Source organism: Castor canadensis, chromosome 4, assembly GCF_047511655.1.
Source record: "Castor canadensis chromosome 4, mCasCan1.hap1v2, whole genome shotgun sequence".
Taxonomy (NCBI): Eukaryota; Metazoa; Chordata; class Mammalia; order Rodentia; family Castoridae; genus Castor; species Castor canadensis.
In genome coordinates, this window is record NC_133389.1 from 131286513 (window position 1) to 131306737 (window position 20225).

General features: G+C 36.3%; 1 protein-coding gene across 3 annotated transcripts in view; it reads right to left on the minus strand.

Annotated features, from left to right (window-relative positions):
- Ttn (titin) overlaps positions 1–2843 on the minus strand; it is a 270679-nt gene extending 267836 nt beyond the window's left edge. For all 3 annotated transcript variants that reach the window (XM_074071183.1, XM_074071182.1, XM_074071185.1), the window contains exon 1: positions 2623–2843. The gene's annotated coding sequence lies outside the window, so the exon portion shown is untranslated. The remainder of the gene's footprint in view (positions 1–2622) is intronic.
- Positions 2844–20225: the final 17382 nt, after the last annotated feature.

The following is a 20225-nucleotide window of genomic DNA, read 5'->3' on the forward strand; positions in this document are numbered from 1 at the left end:
GGTTGCTCCATTGGTCATCTGTGGTCTTGGAGGGATGGGCAAGTCTTCTCTTTTGTGGCTTGGATTTGAACAGTTATCCTTTAAGGTGACTTGAAGTCCAATATAAAGTAGCAAATTTAAGGGGAAATGGGGGGAAATTTTGGCCCAACACAGCAAGGAATGTATCCTAGTGGTCAAAGAGGGAATATTCAGTTTTACCAATGGTGGAAATTAGCTGAGAGTTCGTGAAAAGGAAAACCTGGAATAAGATGGGGGGAATGAAGAGTAATTAAGGAGACAAGATATGACAAGTATAAAGTGAACCTCTACATCAACTTGATGTGTAAGAGACAATGACCTTTAAAACATTTCCCTCCCAATAGTCTTCACTTGCTGCATCTATGCTTACAAAGAGACATAGATTCTGCAATTGTCTGGTTGTTTACAACAATAGTTACCAAAACTAACAATTTGAACTTTGCAATTCCTTTACTGACTTGAAAAGCTTTAGCAAGCCTGATCAAATGCACATACTTTTTGTAGAATGCTTTCTGTTTCTTAACATTTCTTCAAACTGTAACTGTGCAACTAATGCTACTACTACTGAAGGAGATACTCAGAAAAAATTAAATTTAATAGGCAGGCCAAATTTTATTATAGATCTGAAAGGAAAATGCTGGCTTGAGTTCTTAATATGGAACAATATGCAGACTGAATAATAGAAGGCTGGTGGAAAATGTAGATGAAGGGAAAAGACCTATGCTTTCTGACATAAAATATTCAACATCAAAGAAATGAATAAAAATTTGCAGTTAAGTCCCTCTTTAAGTGGAAGAAAGTGCTTTGTCCATCAGTTTCAGAGATTATGTGAAAGTTTTTCTGATGCATAGATACCTAATAATTCAACATGCTTATTTCACTGTTCTGAAATAAAAAGGCAATTTCTGAATTGTCAATTGCTTCATCATTATTTTTCATAAAATTCTTCGTTCACTAAAACTTTATGGAGCAATAATCTTCTTGGTGCTGATGCTGCACCTTATTGTAATGTTTTACTTTGTTAAAAATAAAATGAAACCAGCCTATCTTTTTTGAGGGGGGCACTGGGATTTGAAGTCAGGACCTCTGATTGCTAGGCAGGCAGTCTTACCACTTCAGCTACTCCACTACTCCCCCCACCCCTTTTTGAAACCAGCCTTTCTGGGACAAAATTCGTATCTGGAAAATTCAGATAGTACCCAAAAGTTTTTCACAAAACTTTTATCAAGAACTCTCTTTTTAACTAGCTAGCATTTGTTGCCCTTAATGCAGAGAAACTAAAGCAGATACCTTAAAGCAACTGAGGCCAATAGGAAAAGGGGAACAGGTACTAGAGAAAAGGTTAGATCAAAAAGAATTAACCTAGAAGGTAACACCCACGCACAGGAAATCAATGTGAGTCAATGCCCTGTATAGCTATCCTTATCTCAACCAGCAAAAACCCTTGTTCCTTCCTATTATTGCTTATACTCTCTCTACAACAAAATTAGAAATAAGGGCAAAATAGTTTCTGCTGGGTATTGGGGAGGGGAGAGGGAGGGGGCGGAGTGGGTGGTAAGGGAGGGGGTGGGGGCAGTGGGGAGAAATGAATCAATCCTTGTATGCACATATGAATAATGAATAATAAAAGAAAAATGAAAAAAAAAAAAGAACTCTCTTTTTTGTAGCATATTATCTTCAGGATGAACAAGCTTTTGTGTTTGACTTTTCCTATTTACAAACTAGTGCACCATCTAAAAGTAGTTCTTTATCTATAATGCGTAACTGTGCATCTATGTATTAACAGGCATTTATGATTTGTAATTTAATCCGAGGAAGATGAGAAATCAAAGTGTATTTAGAAATTAAAAGCATTTTTTTTCTTACCCTTCTTAGCATTGACATTTATCTCATATCATATAATTGGATTGTGAGTTGAATTAAAATGCACAATGAGATTCGGCATATTGTAGAAAACAATTATGTAGCCTTATTCCAAATTTCTAAAATGTTGCAATTAAGTGGCCTAAATTGGTCTTATATTCTTATTGTCAAGGTGAATTTTGTTGCTTTAGCACTTGCTTTTCAGAGGCCTTTGTGTAACCAGGGCTGAAGGTATGCATCTAAAATGTCATGCTCCCAAAATAAACTCTCCAGCATTGACTGACAGCAGGCAAGTGTTTTGTCACTGTCCTGCAACTGATACCTCAGCAGTTGATTCCCTTAAAAAGTCATCAGGGTGTAGCTGATACCACATGCATTTTATCAGAGCTATTCTTGGTGTGCCTTACTTTATCACTGAGCGATATAACCTTGAACATTCTCAACAGAAACATGCTCTATTAAAAAAAGCAAACATTTTTATCATTTCAGACCCTGAGTTTTAGAATATCAAATACATTTAAACAATTTAAATTATTGATTGTGCTGATAGGCTAAAGTACTTGATTTTTTGATTAAAAAAAAAAAAAGCTCCCACATTTTAAAACTGAATTTAACAAACAGATCCAAAGTACAGGTTAAAACCAGCAACAAATACATTTAGCTTTCAAAAATAATGGGCAGTTAGACACCAACAAGAAAGTAGCTCTAATGCTAAAATATGAAGAGTTGCTGCTCACTCACCTGATTTCTCAAGAGTGCCTAAAAAGGATGGGACTAAGCCCAAAGTTGCTTCTGAAACGACGTCCTATGTAGAGTTGTTTTTTCTGACCATCTCTGACATGAATCGGTGAGCCTCTAAACCTAAAAACAAAACTACACAGTCCTGACTGTGTAGTTTTGCTTTTCTATGCAATCCCTACACCCGAGGCGAGGTGGGAATGCACGACTGCTCCAGAGCCAGGGGCTGGCCTGCCCTTATATTCACCAGATCTGCTGACAGTCCCACATCGCTACAGCAGGGCCCTGGTGATTGGCTCTTAGGAAAGCTTGATGGGACAGGGCCTATTTGGTAGCTTCACATGCCACCTGTTCTTCTGATTGGCAGTGCTAAATTTAGCTGCCTAACAGAGTCTTTACCAAGGAAATAGAAATGTATTTAAAAAATAACCAATGAGGCTCAGAGAAGAGCATGTGTGGCTAATGTTAAAAAATCTCTGCATGCAGGTTGAAGTGAAGATAATAGGCAACAACTGCGTTCAGTCTTATAAAACAGACACAAATCTGAGGGCTGCAAGTCAGGCCCAACTCCTGCTCTCTGGTTCCCCAACCCCCCCTCAACCCAACCAAATGGACCTGTCAATCATGACAGCAGATGAGGAAATTTATCTTATGCCTAAGGCTTCTTCTAGTTTGAAGACTCATCTGGTATAAACCCTAATATTGAAGAGAGCTCATACATTCCCCAGAATCCTCTTGTACTTAGGGGAGAGTTAAACAATTTTAATGACTTAAGTGTTTCACAGCCCCGCAAGAATTAACGTTGAAAGACAAAGTCTGCACTCAGCTTAGATTTAGTCTATATAAGACAATGACTTCACTTTTGTCAGATTTCATTTGTGTCTGCCATTAATATTGACAAATATGCATACACTGCTTTAATGAGCAGTCAAGTCTTATGTTGAAATCATCCATATGGTTCCTTTTCCCAGCACATGAAGCTCTCTACTAATCTCTGGAGTTTGCTGTTACTAATGGAAAGTGGTTAGAGGATGATATAGTTGCTATTTTAGGACTGAATTTAATTTCAGGCAAGAGATATTTCAAATACAAAAGAGCACACCAAAAGACTTATAATGGCTGTTGAGAGATTTGTAAAACTCAGAGGGGAGAAAAGTGTCTTGATAACAGAAAGATTTTTATTAAACTAAAAACTTTTAAGTTTAAGTTAAATTTCTGAATGTTTGTAATAAAAATATTCCCTGTTAGAGAGTAAATTGACCTTGTTTTAGACTCTTCAATTTCTTGAGCATTTTATACTTCTAGGTATTTATATAGTTGTTAATTCATTAACATTTAACAGAGCTTTAATTTACCAATTGATTCAGTGTTACTAACGCTCTATTCACAACCTGATGGCATGTGCTTATTTAAATATTTCTCTCCTTTACTTAAATGCTGTCTATATTGGTGCCTTCATCTCCCCACCCCCACCATAGATTGCTTTATTCAGAAACAATTAGTTTTATTTTATATACTTTTAAAATTACTCACTTTGAGAGATTTGTGTTATAGGAAACCTGCCGGTCTTAATGCAAAGCAGAACTAGAAATGCTGTGTGAGCTTTCTGTTCGGGGATGTCCAACAATTGGCTATTTATTTAAAATGCATTTGTACACGTATTTTTGTGTGTGCATGTAGTGTACACATGCATATGTATTTTTAGATTCATTTGGAGCCTAAAAAATGTGGAGCATGTTAATGTCTTGTTATCCTTGTTGGAAATACACTCAGAATACTTTAATTCTGATGGGAACTAAAAGGAATAAGTGAATAGAATCCTGAAGCTTGTGTCACGTTGACCAAACCTAATTCAGGGAACTCAAGGGCAAGGAAAACTGGTCACATATTATAGAGTTGAATGTCTGTCTTACTAAGCTACCCATCTATTCACTGTTCTTGGACAGTGAAGTATTGTAAAGATCCTTGCCTTTGAGCATTTGCATCTTTATATGACATTCAACATTAAGAAAAAAAGAAAGGAAGGAAAAGGGAGAGAATAAGGAAGGACGAGATAATAAATGCTAATACACTTCTCTGGAAAGAGGCCTTCTGATTGGTTGTGTGAATGATATTGGAAAGTATATGATATCATGGTAAGCATTAGTTTTAACATTAAATATGCCAAATATAGTAAGCTAGCCCAGTGGGAACGAACTGCTGCTCAGATTTAGGAGTTTGCTGATGCAGTAAGATCTCCATTTAGTCCTCTTCCAGTGAGGAGGGGCCACATAGATAATCCACAACAGCTGGCAATTCAATGTCATGCCTACTCAGTTTTGGAATGCATGGTATGATTCTCTCTTTGAGCATTATATTCAATGCAATTCAATAAGTATTTATTAAGCATATGCTCAGTGCTGAACACTGTTGTGCTAAACAATTACAATTCTATATTCTATCATTGTTTATTGACTCAACAAATATTTCTTGGGTGGTGATAGGCAATGGCTACACATATCTAGAGAAGATAGCCACAGAGATTGGGCTCTTGTGGGGATTGTTGTCTGCATGAACTAATAAATTCTCATTGTTCCATAACTGAGATGGAAACTAGGGTATGTGTAGAACTCAGGTGGTAGCTCCTTCTACATCACTGTTGGTGTCAGACTTGTACTACCTAGAAGCATTTACTAAAGTTAGGGCTTATTGGGAGTCACTCAAAAAAATGGGTACAGTTTTAAGGGTTAATGTTAGAATATTTTTCTGAAAGAAAAGAAAAAATTAATGCCTCTAATAATTAGTTAAATTTTATGTGTTTCTACTGTGTTCAACACCATTCAGATTCTGGAATTATAGCAATGCACAAAAGACATAAAAATCTCAGCTCTCCAAAAGTTTACATTTTAGTATGTACAGTAATATCTATGCATATAATATCAGCCTAGTTCATTCTACTCATAAAATATTTCAGAGCTGAAATATGGGCTCATTGAAGAACTAACTTTACAGAAGGAAGCAGAACAAAGTAAATTCAAGAGTACACATAGAAGAAGATGCTGAGCTGAACAGTTTGTGCTCATAGGTGGCAGGCTGCTCTCCTTGAGTGATGAAGGCAGAAAAAGCTACCTGGACAGCACAGGAGGCAAGAAATTGCTGCTAAAATTTAGAAGGCTCTTTATCCCATTTTTCAACACTACATCCGGTTATGATTGTTTTATAAGCAAGACCAAATGAATTGATTGCCAGAACTATTCACTGATCTACTAATGATCATTATACATTTAATGTCACATTAAAGATCTTAAAAAGATTATTTTAGACCTCAATGAAACTTTTATTAAAATAAGGACGATCAAAAAGTTAAAATCCTAACGGGGTGTGAATTTGAGGTCAGCCAGGGCTAGATAGAGAAACCTAGTCTCAAAACAACAACCAAAAAAAAATAAAAGTTGTGTGTTTCTTGGTAGCAGTGACTCCAGGGCCATGTGGTATGGTAGTTGGCCTTAGGCAACTCACTTGAATCTCTGAGTCTCATTTGCCAGTTGTAAACTGGGGCTTACAATATTCACTTCAAAGAGCTGTTAGGAAAGGTAAATGATAGAATGAGACAATGCCAGGAGGCTGAGGATCTGACACATGGTGGGCATTTTGTTTGCTGCTGTTGAGCTTGACACAAAATAATTTTGGTTTTTGGTAGTACTGATTTGATTAATTATACAACAGCCTGATTGAATATCCAGGATAGTGTTTTCTAAGAAATCTTTGGTAAATCCAAAAGATTTTGGAATCTTTCAAAGGCAGAAGTGCAAATAGCCAAAAAACACATGAAGAAGTGTTCAATATCCCTGGTAGTATAGGAAATGCAAATCAAAATCACATTAAAATTCTACCTCATTCCTGTTAGAATGGCTGCCTTCAAGAACGCAAACAACAACAAATGTTGACAAAGATTCAAGGGAAAAAGAAACTCTCATACCCTGTTGGTGAGGATGTAAATTAGTACAACCACTATGTAAAGTAGTGTAGAGGTTCTCAAAAAACTAAAAATAGAGTTGCTATATGATCCAGCAATATCACTCCTAGGGATATACCCAAAGGAATGTAAGCCAGGATACAATGAAGACACTTGCACAGTTATGTTTATTGCAATAGCCATGCTATGGAAGTAGCCCAGATGCCCTACAACTAATGAATGAATTAAGAAAATGTAGAATAGATATACAATGGAATATTATTTGGCCATAAAGAAGAATGAGGTTTTTTTTTTTCTTTCACAGGTAAATGAATAGAGCTGGAAGACATCATGTTAAGTGAAGTAAGTGAGGTCTAGAAAGACAAAGGTCACATGTTTTCTCTCATATGTGGAAGATAGGTTCAAATACAAATATAAGCATTATTATATACACACATGTAGATACAGAACATGTTTCCAATAGTGGGACTGTTAGAGGAGGGGAGGGGGGAAGAAGGAGAGTGATGGATGAGTAAGACAAACTGGGGTACCTTGTATGCATGTGTGGAAAGTCACAATGAAGTCCCCTGTACAACTATTACATGCCAATAAAAAGTTTTCTAAAAACGAGCTCATAGAAGCACACCATATCCTTTCTGAAGGACCTCAGAAGGTGATATGACATTTATATGTGACTTAAAGTAAAGCTCCCCAAATACTAGAATCTTAAGGAAGAAATAAACTGGTTTTCTTGAATCCAGGAACAGGAAACCACAAATCAGATTAGCTCAACCACCAGCAGCTCAACCATCTCCTCGGAGGTAATGCTGCTGCCAAACAATGAGTGGAGCCTAAGTAACCTCTGCAAGGCCAGCACATGGAATTAAGGGCTTTCTAGGGCCAAAAATATGTGTTGGAGCTGAAAAAATAAGTTTTAGTTTGAAATACAAAATCTGAAAAAATGAAAATAATGGGTGTTTATCAAGTGCCTACAAAAGCAGACATGTCAACTGGTCAACTGCTTTTAGGATGGGCATATTTTAATATGTTCCATATACAAATGGGTAGATCCTCCAAAAGTAGGAGAACCTGTGTGGAACAAAAGTATAAAAGTGATCCTGAAGGTAGCTCCATTGTCTCAAAACACAAGGGGAAGACTGGAAATATTTAAAGACTCTTTGAACCTTCAATGATCATTTATGTTCATATGGAAGCCTGAAGATTGTGTGTAACTTTCCAAGAGATTTAAGCCTTTAAGTATTTATTTATGTCTGTATTTATTTTTTGCAGTACTGAGGATAGAACCCATGTCCTTGAACATGGTAGGCAAATGCTCTATAACCTGATTATAAATAAAGAATTCTTTCAAGGAAGCCCTTATTGTGAAAGAAGTCTGGGTACCACCATATTCTCTCATTGCCCCCCCTCCCGCCCCATTCACTACCCACTCCTCCCCATTGCATTCAGTGTTTCTTGGCCCTCTGGCTTCTGATCAGGCTCAGACAATGGGAAGCACTGGCAGGAGAGAATTTAGGGTATTTGTTCCCTTGGCTCCCTCCTGCCTGGCTGTAGTTGATCATGACCTTCTTCTACTTGTGACCGTGCTGTTGTCAGGATTTCTCTCCTACAGTAACTCTGGTTCCAGAAACTGCTCCTTTCTACAGTGTTTCTAGCTAGGATTCTGTACGCTGCCATTCTCAAGGTTCTTCACCATGCCTGTCAGTTTTGATGAACCTTACCCACACTTTGCAACAGTGCCTTCATTCAACTCTCTTTATGCTTCTCACTTGTAGGAACTTCCTGCCCCAAATATAACTTGATTTACTTGCAGACAGGGAACAATAAAAAAAACCCTTTTAAGCTAAACCCAGGACAAGCATTTTCATTCCTTGTTAGGTAATTATTTAAATTTCTTATAGGTTTCTTCCTTACTCTTTCTTCCCTGTAGGCAGCATGTATTTTTAACAGTAAGTTCCTTTTTTTCTTTAGTGACCATTAAGTATCTTCCACGGTTCCAAGAACTATAGAGGATTTGGAAGGTGCAAATTCCTCCACTTACCAGTTGGAAAAACAAAAGAGTCATGTAACAATGTAATGAGCAAAAATAAAAAGTGAGAACCAAAATGACTGATAGAAGACAAAGTGCTCAGAAATGCAGACAGAGGAGTGGTGTAGGGTGAAATAAAAGCAGAATTCATGAAGAAGATAACTGGGTTGGGTGTTAGCCACTCATTCTAGAAAAGGAATTGAGGCATTTTATTAAAAACACAGAAAATATGATTAAGTAGAAATAGAAGGATAAGTTTCAGAGAGAATAGAAGTAAAATAGAAAGCTAAACCTATGACAAAGAATGACATAAGTTCACAAACCAAGAAGGCCTCTACATTTGCTGGAGCTGGTCTTCATGTTTGATGGTGAGCTTTGTGGAAGTTGAAGAACTGAAAAAGGCACAAATCCCACTAAGCAGAGGACAACAAACCAATTTCCTGGGGAAGTGTATTTTTTCTAATACTGAATTTTTAAAATATATCATGTGTTACATTACAGAGTGGGCACTGAAGGATACGTAGGACATACATAGTTTTTAACAATGTGCCTGTGACAAATAAAATTTCTTAATATGTTGATATTAGTAGAAGTTTTTTTAAACAAAAGTCAAAGGCATAACAGTAAAAGGCAATGCACTGAAAAGGGCTAAGAAATTATACTACAAGTTAAAAGAATTAAGAATGGGAATAAAGCTCCCTCCTGGTCCACAGATAAGATGTATAGTATACTAATGATCTTTGGTAACCGTCGCCTCTCTGAGGGATTCACCTGTAGGAATTAAAACTGAAAGCTGAATCTGTACTCTGGCTGGGTGTACTGCGTGATTGATTATGACATGATTAACATTATCTTTAGGAGTTTTAACAAAGTTCAAATTCTCCGTTGTAATATAAAGGTTTTCATATTTTCTCACAGACCCTAACTTTACACTTATCAAGTAATTTATGGTTTTAAAAGCAAACCTAGTTCCAGTTTGATGATTATGCTTTTTAATTGTAGAATATTGGTGTTATAATGGTAGAGTGGTTTTTAGAGATATAGAGATTTGCCTTCTGCTAATGTCTAAAAGAAGTCGTGGGGCACCCTGAGGAAGGTCAGTGTGACATGCAAATCTGTCCCTCACACCAGGTCAGAATCTGCTGCTGCACAAGAAGGCTGAAAGCCCCAACTACATGTTGCTTCAGTGAGCTCATCACACAAAGTCTTTGGAGTCATGTTCTGTGTCACTGATGTTAGAACCAGCCAAACCACGCTGACTACCTCATCCTCTGTTTTAAGACTTTTACTTAAACACTATGGGATAATATTTGGCAGTGAATACCAGCAAGAATTACCACTGGAAAAAGAAATTCAGGGGATTAGTTAGTTTAAACATTTGATCATAAGGTTCTAATGGTCAGATCCATGCCTACCCATAAAATAAATCAGTAGGGCAGAAATTGCTTACTTAGCAGACCATTGACATTGAAAGATTTAACATTTGTGGATTTGACACATTGTAAATAGCACTATCGAGTTATGGCAGTGAATTCTGAGAAAGTATTTATGTGTATAATACAGCTGCGTCCTAGAGCTATTCCCCTATTACTAAATGAGCTTATAGTTGATTAGAGTTGTGTTAATGTGTAGTTTGGTTCTCTATTTGTGTCACAAAGAATTAGATTAAGTGATGAAATAATTGTTCTAGGAATTTGTAATAGAAAATTTAAACAGGAATCTAAATGTCTATCAATAAGGTGTTTTATATACCAACACAATATATTACTAGGAAATTCTTTAAAAAATAGCAGTGAAAGGGAACTTGCTTTACCAGAAATTACAACCATGAAACTATAGTAATCAAACTATAAGGTATTGGCACAGTAATAGAGAAACAAGTTAGTAAATAGAGTCCAGAAATTCATGCAAGAATACCTGAGGAATTAAAGTATGACATTTTAGTTCACAATGTCACTGGCACAATTACTAATTTACCCAGAAAAAGCACCCCAAATGATGTAAAATAAATCCTCAAATATGAAGAACATAATGAAATATTATAATAATATATAAGAAAATATTTATGGGACCTCCTATGTGGGATAAACTATTTTAAGCAACTTTGGACACTGAAGTGCCATTAGGAAAAGACTGAACAATGCACAAAATAAATGAATTTTGGATCACACCATCTATCCTAGTCAAATTCAAAAGACTTGAGGGAAGTATATGCAGTCATGTGTCAGCAAATGGTTGAATGTCTCAAACATTGAAGGTATGATACAAAGATCCCTATTTTGGCCTTGTTTGGAGTGAAAACTTCAAACTTGAAAGTCAAGCAACAGAAAAATTATCTATTGCCCCAGAAGATGGCCACGGCAGTAGGGGAAAAGCCAGTTGCAGAGTGATACACAATGCATATGACTGTCACTCATAACAATTGTTTATTTCATTTGCTTATCATTACTGTTTTTTGTTTTGCTGTTTTCTTGATTATTATCTGATTCTCCCAGTGAGCTGTAAACTCCAATAAGCAACAAAATTTGTCTAATTTGTATTTAACTCTGCCTCCAAGGTACAGTGTTGTACTAGATAGAAGATGCTCATTGGTTATTTGCTTAATGAAAATTCATAGTAAACTTCTGGAAGGATACACAAAAACTACTAAACATAATTTCCTTTAGATAGTCAAATCCAGGGCTAGGGTGAAACACTTAATTTTCACTTTATATGCTGATGTTTGAATTTTACCATGAGCTTATATTACTTTCATTTTTTAAGAGATGAATGATTATGACTGTATATACAAACACTTGTGAAATTAAAAATAAAATGAAACAGTGGAGGGTTACTCATGGGAGGGGCAGGGTGAGAGATGAAGGTGAAGGAATATGGCTGATGGGCTTCGTATACATATATGAAATAGAATCATGCTCTACAATTGCTTTAAGGAGGGTGGGGAAGGAGTTGTGGAGGGGAGATGGTGGGGATGATCTAACCAATGAACAATGTAAACCTGTTCAGAATTGCCACAATGAATATGTGCTAATAAAAATGAAAAAATAACATTAGTTAACATATTTATTAGTGTAGTTCATTTGTTATGATTGATAAGCTGATATGATATAAAGAGTTATATTAGGATTCACTCTTGATATTATACATTGTTTTGAAAAATGTGTATAATGACATGTTTCTGCTATTACAGTATCATAACAGCTTCACTCTCCTAAAAATCCTGTAAGGCCCCCCATTCACTTCTTCTCCCTTCTTTCTCCAACCTTTGGCAACCACTGTTCTTTTTATTGTTTCCATACTTTTTAATTCTCCAGACTAGAATATAGTTGGAGACATACAGTATTAGCCTTTTCAAATGAGCTTTTTAAACTAAACAGTATGCATTTAAGATTACTATGGGTATTTTTGTGGCTTGACATGGAATGCATTCCCACTAGTGAGGAATGAGAATTCCCCTTGCTCCATCTCCTCCTCAGCATCTGCTATGGTCAATGCTTTGTATTTTTGTCTTATAATAGGTATATATTCAAAACCATTTCATTTTTTTTTTCTTTTGATGTTATGGGGTTTGCACTCAGGGCCTCACACTTACTACGCAGGTGCTCTACCCTTGAGCCACTCCACCAGCTCAGAACCATTTCTGACCGGAATAAATGAGTACTTTGGGATAATTATTGTGTATTCCCTAATGAGGAGAAAATGAAGGGGAAAAATCCAACAACTTTTGATGTGGCTCCTGAGTGGTAGAACTGACTTACTCCCTAGGTAAATGAGTACTTTCTGAATATTGGTCTCCTAGGATGAGATTAAAATTATAGCCTGTGAGAAATCAGGAATGGGAACTCTGTGTTATTCATTAACGACCTGTCTCTGTGCTAAAACGACTTATGTAATTATTATCATTTGGAATAACAGTTGTAAAAAAAGCCATCAAGGGTACAACATTCATAAGGGCTATGAGTAGTTCCACATATGAACATCTATACTTAGACATGTGGTTATTTCCTCAGGAGACTTTCAGTCTCTGACCTTTCACCTAAGTGGAGAACCAGTTCTTGTTCAAGTACTTTTGTTACCTCTGTGGGCTTTTGGAGCTAAAACTTATGTTGAGCTTCTGTCTGAAAAGTGCCACTTGTTTCTTTCTTTAGAAGAAAAGGTCCACATCTCCTTGTAGTAAGTATTCTGTTCATTCACATGCTGTGTACCTGAGAACATGATCCGAAAGAGATTTCAACTGAACCTACTGTTTTCACAGCAGCAAACCCTCTTACTTCATTATTCTCAGGAAAGAAGTACTCTCTGGAACCAGAAAGTTTCATGCTCTTTTTCTGTGGCTTCTAAGTATCACCTAACCACTGAATCTTCACCAAGAAAAGCCAAAGTAGAAAATCATAGAGTTAGGACATACAATATATTATTTGAAAATAAAGGTAGAACCACAAAATGTACTTTAACATCGCCAGGTACTAAGAAGTCATCTTTGAACCAAGAAATGAGTGACCCTGGCCTCCCAGCCATGGCGCAGTGTGGAATGAAATCTTCCTGGAGGTAAGCAGGTCCAATCTTTTCTAGGAGTGTTAGAATTTTACCTTGTACTAAAATGAAAGAAAGATACTTGAAATTGCTAACATAAGACACATACATGCAACATTTTAATTTGTTCATTTTCAGAAGTATTTATAATCAATGCCAATTTTCTTTTCCATGAATTCTTACCAAATGCCCACTACCTAGCAATAGCCAATAGTTTCCTTGACTTAAAAAAGTCAATAAATACAAAAACAAAACCTATAAAGGTGATTTTATATCTATACTCCTACATACTGTCATCTTGTTAAATTCTACTTTCCTCACAGATAAAGAAGAAAGAATTCACTAGGAGAACAAGGAAACTTAAGCTACCAAATTCCCATGCTCTGCTGGGGATCTACGCATGTCCAGAGTGGGAAAACAGAAGCTGGAGACCATACCGTAGACATAGATTTAAACAGAAGTAATATAGCTGCATACCAATGGCTCACACCTGTAATCCTAGATACTCAGGAGGCAGAGAAATATCTTTATTGGACACATTTATTAAATATCATTCACCAAGTGCACCAATGATACTTCTGTATGATTTTCTGATACGTAACTGGACATGAAGTCATCATTCACTGTAGCTTATGTTCTATATCCAGGCAGCAGACCGGAACGATTTAGCTGTTTGTATTCAGCAATCTAGCTACTGTTTTGTCCTCTGGCTCACTTTGAAAATTGGTGGTTCTGAAAGCTGATGATACTATTTTTGCCCTTCTTATTTGGCCCTCCTGTGTGACTATGCTCTTGTTTCTCATTCCCTTTGCTTTGGCCACATTGCTAGAGAAAGGCAGGAGGTATGGCAAGGGTGGGAGAGGAGGTAAGGCAGGGACAAGATTGTAGTCATTCAGACAAGAGTTTGATAGTTTCAGAGTTGTTTTGACCAGAACTTAGAATTTCACAGAATCAGATTTTCCTTTTAGATAATGTTTTTAATTAAACATACTATCCCTTCCAATGAAAAATGGTAATTCATACCTGAATATGTTAGGTGCTTAATGTTTTAGCCAGGCTTAAGTTTAATTTGGATGGAAAATGTGAACTGCATTCTAGTCATTACTCTAGTTGCCTTAGAGAAATAACATTTTAAAAAGTGACTTAAACACTTCTTTTTTCCTTCAGAAAAAGATCTCAAATAGATTGAAGAAAAATCAAAGAATTTTTAAAACAGAATTAATTTATGTTGACCATTCAGAAGAAAGCATTAGGAATATGTAAAAGTTTCTTCCAAAAAGGATCATAATAAAAAAAAAAAAAAACTTCATTTCAATATAGTGAGGGTTAAGATATCTAAACTACCTGAGACTGGTACTGAGCTTTTCTTTACGGTGGGTGCTGCCTAGGGAGACCTGTCGTTGGCTCTGTTTAGAGTGTCAGTCTTATGAGGCCTTCTGTCCTGGCTGTCCTTCAGGAATCCACAGGAACCGTTCTGTGTTCTATTACATTTTATAGTTACTCATTGCACACAAAGAGAACGTTCAACTAGGGTTACATCTCACTAGTGAATGACAAAATTTGTGCTGATTAATATTTTCTAATGGGGATAAATTTTAATGCACTATTATGTGTTATAGTTTCAGTTGTTTCATAATTCAAAAAGGTTCGGAGGGCCCACAGCATTACTGCATTAAAGGACTTTGAGCCCGAGGCTTTTGGGGTTTACTCAGAGCCTGACTCTGGGTATACCAGCTTTTTAGCTGACTCTATTTGGACTCAAACATGATAGCCAATGGATTGGAAAAACCAACAGCTGCTTCTGAACCAAGATTTACGATGTTGTTATTACATTAAAATGAAAGTAACCTCTAAGTTCTATTTGGAAATAATCCTTTTTGGATTGCTATCTATAAGGAATTTAAATAGATTTATATTCAGAGTTGGTATATGTGTATACACATCTTAATAGCATTTCCTTTTCTAACAGCTGTCTGGAAAGCTTGTTTGAAATAAACTGATTTTTAATCATCCATTTTAAATACTAGAGCCGTGTTGAGTATTTCATCTGTAGCATGCATATAAATAATTCTCTGTACTATATACCACCATTAAATTAAGAGAAGCCCATTCTTCATTAACTCTCAGCCACCATTTGCTCATGGCACAGGTGCCACAAGATGTGCTTCTGAACTGATTACATCACACATCATCTTGTACTTCATTTATTACTGAATTCCTACAGATAAGAACTCATACTGAAAAACAGGTACACACACATACACGCACACATGCACACACGCACACCTTATGCTGTCAAGATCCAAAACTCTCTATCCAAAATTGTTTCTATGTAGCACAATGATACTAATGTTGCCTGACACAGCACTGCTATGTGGTTGTGATTAAACCAACCAACAATTCCTCCTATTTAAAGAAACCGTGGAAACTTCTCTAATTCTGAGCCTCTTTGTGAGATGGTTCCATCCCTCTAACCAATTGAATGTTTGCCTGGATGGGTCAGAGTCAGAACACAGAGGAATGAGAATCACATGCCAAGAAAAAGCCAGCCACAACTGAGGCAGTCCCTGTACCTTAGACTGCGGTCATGATTATTACATACATTCGTGAAGCTTGGGTCATTCATGGTGTTCATGAATCCGGGTTTTGTTTTGTTTGTGTTGCTGTGGACCAAACTCAGGGCCTTGCACATGCTAGGTAACTTCTTTACCACTGAGTTGTACTCTTAGCCCTTGGTTTTTTGAGAAAGGCTTCCTCTGTGGAGGTCAGGCTGCCCTCGAATTGGTGATCCCCTGCCTCAGTCTCCTCTGGGCTGGGATGTACCACCATGCCCAGCCCTTCATGAGCTACTTTTAATTATAATAGAAAATCAGTGTTTGTGCAACTATGCAATGTAGTGCCACGGTTTGAGCAAAATCTAGAGTAAGTACTTTGCATACTTATTTATAAATCCTGGAGGGGGTCTTCATAGTGCGTCATTGTTTATACAATTATATTTACAAGGTCTTCGAAAATACAAGTCTAATACTTGGATTTTGTGCTGCATTGGTGAGCTTTCTTTTAAATGATAAAATACAATGACATTGTACTTTAGACAAGTGACATGTGAGACCAAAAATTACTTTCAAGACATGTATGTCTAATGGAAATGAAGTAAGCACTTACATTTAACATTTAGAAAATACAAAACAATTAGCTTCATTGAAAAGTTTCAAATTAACTGTAAGTGCCAAATTAACCATTTGTGGTCTATCTTGTAATTAACAGACCAAGATATGGCTATAAGAAGCATTTCTTTCTAAAGTTTATAGCCAGGCATGGTGGCACATGTCTGTAATCCAGACACCTGGGAGGCAGCGGCAGGAGAATCATGAGTTGGAGGCCAGTCCAAGCAATGTTACTTTGGGGCCCTGTCCTCAAAACAAAATACAAACAAAAAAAGTGAAGGCATGGCTCAAGTGGTAAAACACTTGCCTAGCATGTGTTCAGTACTCAGTTCAATGTTCAGTACGTTTACTAAAACTAAAATAAAAATGGGTGCATAATTTAATTTATTTTTTAAAATAAAAAAGAAGTCTTAGAAATAATATTAGCAGTATGAGCCCTTATTTGCTGTCAGGAAAGTACTTACCCATCAGAGCTACATTCATTCTTCCAGTGCTATAACTCACAAATTGACAGATCATCCACTCCAGAAAGTGACATCAGGGGTCAAAGGCCTTCTGTTGTACCATGACTACCTCAATTGTTGGAGAAAGCTGATCTCCAAAATGCTATAATTATAATTTGAAATTATTCTAGTTCTTCTTCTTTGGCCTGTTGATAATGATGATTGCCAGCAAATGATCAAATTTAATTTAGGTTCCACATTTAGGTTCATCTTCCAATGGACATTGTCTTCTTTAAGTGATTTACCTCTCTCATCTCCCCCAAATATACCAAGAGGAAAAGCAAGTGTGAAATGCTGCCCTTAGATTTCAAGTATCTCTAATGTCTGTAACCAGTTTACGGCAAGGGGACAGTGTCATGTTGGCCACATGTGTCATGGTCTCTGAAGATGCCTATTTCATGGTGAATCATTTGCTGACAGCACCTGGATTCTGGCTTGCTCTTAGACACAACTGTTGAGGGCTTTCTGCTCTCTGTAACCTGCTTTCTGTTTTTGGTGGCCTTGCTATTCTCATTAGTTTTAAGAGTTTTATAAATTCTTTAGGATTTTCTCCATAGAAAATTATGACATCAATAAATAAAGCTTTATTTCTTCAATTGAAACTGCATAACTTGTTTTGTTTCTTGTCATATTCACAGCCAGTGCTTCCAGTCTGATATTAAATAATAGCGATGACAAAGGATAACCTTGCTTTGTTCTCACTCTTGGTGGAAAGTGCCCAGTCCCTCACAAGTATAAAAGTAAACATAAGTCCTTTGTCAAGGTTTTTTATCAGATTGAAGAAGTTTTCCCTTTGACTAGTTTTCTAAGAATTTAAAAAATGATTGTGATCACATATGGGATTTTGTCAAATGTTATTTCTATATTAATTGACATCACCATATGATTTTTCTTTTGGGATGCAGTCAATTCATTGAGTTTTGAATTTTTGAATTTTGGATGTCTTGTATACCTAGGAGAAATTTCACTTCTTGTGTGTATAATTCATTTTATTCATTGTTGGATTTCATTTGTTAATATCTTATTGAGAATTTTTATGTTTATATTCATGAGAGCTATTGGCCTGCAGTTTTCATTTCTTATAATACTTTTATCTGGTTTTAAAATTAGGGTAATTCTGACCTCATAGAATCACTTAAGAAGAGTTCTGTTTCTCTTTCCTGGAAAAGATGGGTTATTATAGTGGAATAAAAAAATTAAAGCTCCATTGGGTCTTTTTATCTTATTTGTGCATTACCACCCCTTCAAGGGGGCTGGAGAATTGATATTACTTTTTCCTTAAATGTTTGAGTTAGTGAAACTATCTGGACATTGTACTTTTCTCTTTTGAAAAGTTATTAATTACTGATTTAATTTCTCTAATAGATACAAGGTTAATTCAGATTGTTCATTTCTGCTTGCATTAGTTTGGTACTTTGTGTCTCTCAAGAAATTGATCTATTTCATTGTAGATACCAATTTTATGATTATAGAGTTATTCATAGTGTTCCTTATTACCTTTCTAATGTCTATGGACTAGTAGTGATAACTCTTATTTCTGATGTTGGTAATTTTGTCTTCTTTTCTCAGTTAACCTGGCTAAAGTTGTATGAATTTTATTGATCTTCTCAGAGAACAGTCTTTTGTGTTCATTGATTTTCTGTATTATTTTCTTGTTTTGAAGTTTGATACTCTAATTTTTAAAATTTATTATACTCACTATAGAGTTAATAGTTGTTATTTCTATAATTTCTTTAGGTGAAACTCTGGTAACTGAATTTTGATATTTTTTTCTTTTCTAATATATACATGTAATGCTATAAATTTCCATCTAAGAACTACTTTTACCACAAACCACACATTTTGGCAGGTTGCATTTTTATTTTTAATTATTTAAAACTATTTAAAAATTTCTCTTGAGATTTGTCTTTTGAGCCATGTATTATTTAGAAGAATTATGTTTAATTTTCAAATGTTTTTGGATTTTTGAACTGTCTTCTGTTGTTAATTTCTAGTGTAATATCATTGTAGCTTGAGAAAATGGTCATTCTTTTCTTTTTTTTTTTTTTGTGGTGTGGTGCTGGGAATAGAACTCAAGGCATTGCACATTCTAGACAAGTGCTCTACCACTGAGACACATCCAGCCTATGTGTTAAGATGTGGTTTATGGTCAAGAATGCATATTTTGCCGTTATTGGATGGAATGTTCTGTGCCAGTTAGAATGAGTAGATTTATGATGCAGTTTAGATTATATATTTCCTAATGTGCATTCATAATCTCATTTCTTATACTTTTCTTCTTTTTTTTACACTGTGTTGCATGGCATCTTCCTACTTTGACTATATTTCTAACTATGACTTTCTTTTGCTTTTCCCCTACTCCAGAGCCTTTGATTGTATACTGTCTTGTTTTGTTCCTTTCTTGCTCTTGCATGTGAATCATCAAACAAGTAATAAATCCATGCCTTGAAGAAGTTATTTTTTTTGCTTCCTTAGAACTCCTAACTCATGCTATGCATCATGCTATGCCCTTAGAGGGTGATGTTCACATAGAAGATGAAAAGTTGTTCACTGACAATATGAACCCAGGTGACTGCCTCCCCAAATGAAGAAGAGAACTGAGGCAGGCCGACATACCCTAGAAGTGCTGGTTTGAAGTTATGGGTGTCTATTAATGAATGTCTTTGGGAATTTTATTGTCAGAGAAAAGCTTATATTAACTCATTTAAAACAGGGTCTTTGTGTTAGTTGCCTGAGGCTATTAAGACAAAGTACCAAGAACCAGGTGGCTTAAAACAACAGAAATGTATTCTTTCATAGTTCTGAAGGCTGGAAATCTAAAAGTACAAAGTACAAATCAGCAGGACCAAGGTCTCTCTGAAGTCTCAGGAAATAATGCTTCTGGTGTTTGCAGTCTCCGGTGTTCCCAGGTTGTAGCAGCCATGTAACTCCAATGACTGTCTCTGGAGTCACCTGGCCTTTCCCTTTGTATGTCTCGTCTGTGTCTCTATGTCTGCCATGACCTCCTTATAAGGAATCCGGTCACTGGATTTAGCAGCTACCCTGGTATTATTCAGCCTCAACATTATTCTAATTGGACAGCAAAAATAGACATGTAGGTACTTTTTGTTATGGTCTCTAACTTTCTCTCAGGGAGCTCCCCACATACATCTCCTGAATCTGCAGGAAACTGACACAAAGAGATAAAACCCAAAGCTAACACTCATGTCATCACCCCGTTGTTTAGCCATGTGTTTCTCCCTTCCTGTCTGATGTTTCTCAGCCACCGCATGCAAGCACTTTAGGTTCCCAGAGGTCCCATCTTTTTCTTACCAGAATGTACTGAGGTAGGATTTTTGGGGGGATGGGGTAGGGAGGTGGGTACTCTCATTTAATCTGATCACCCTGTATGCACATGTGAATAAATGAATTTAAAAAATGAA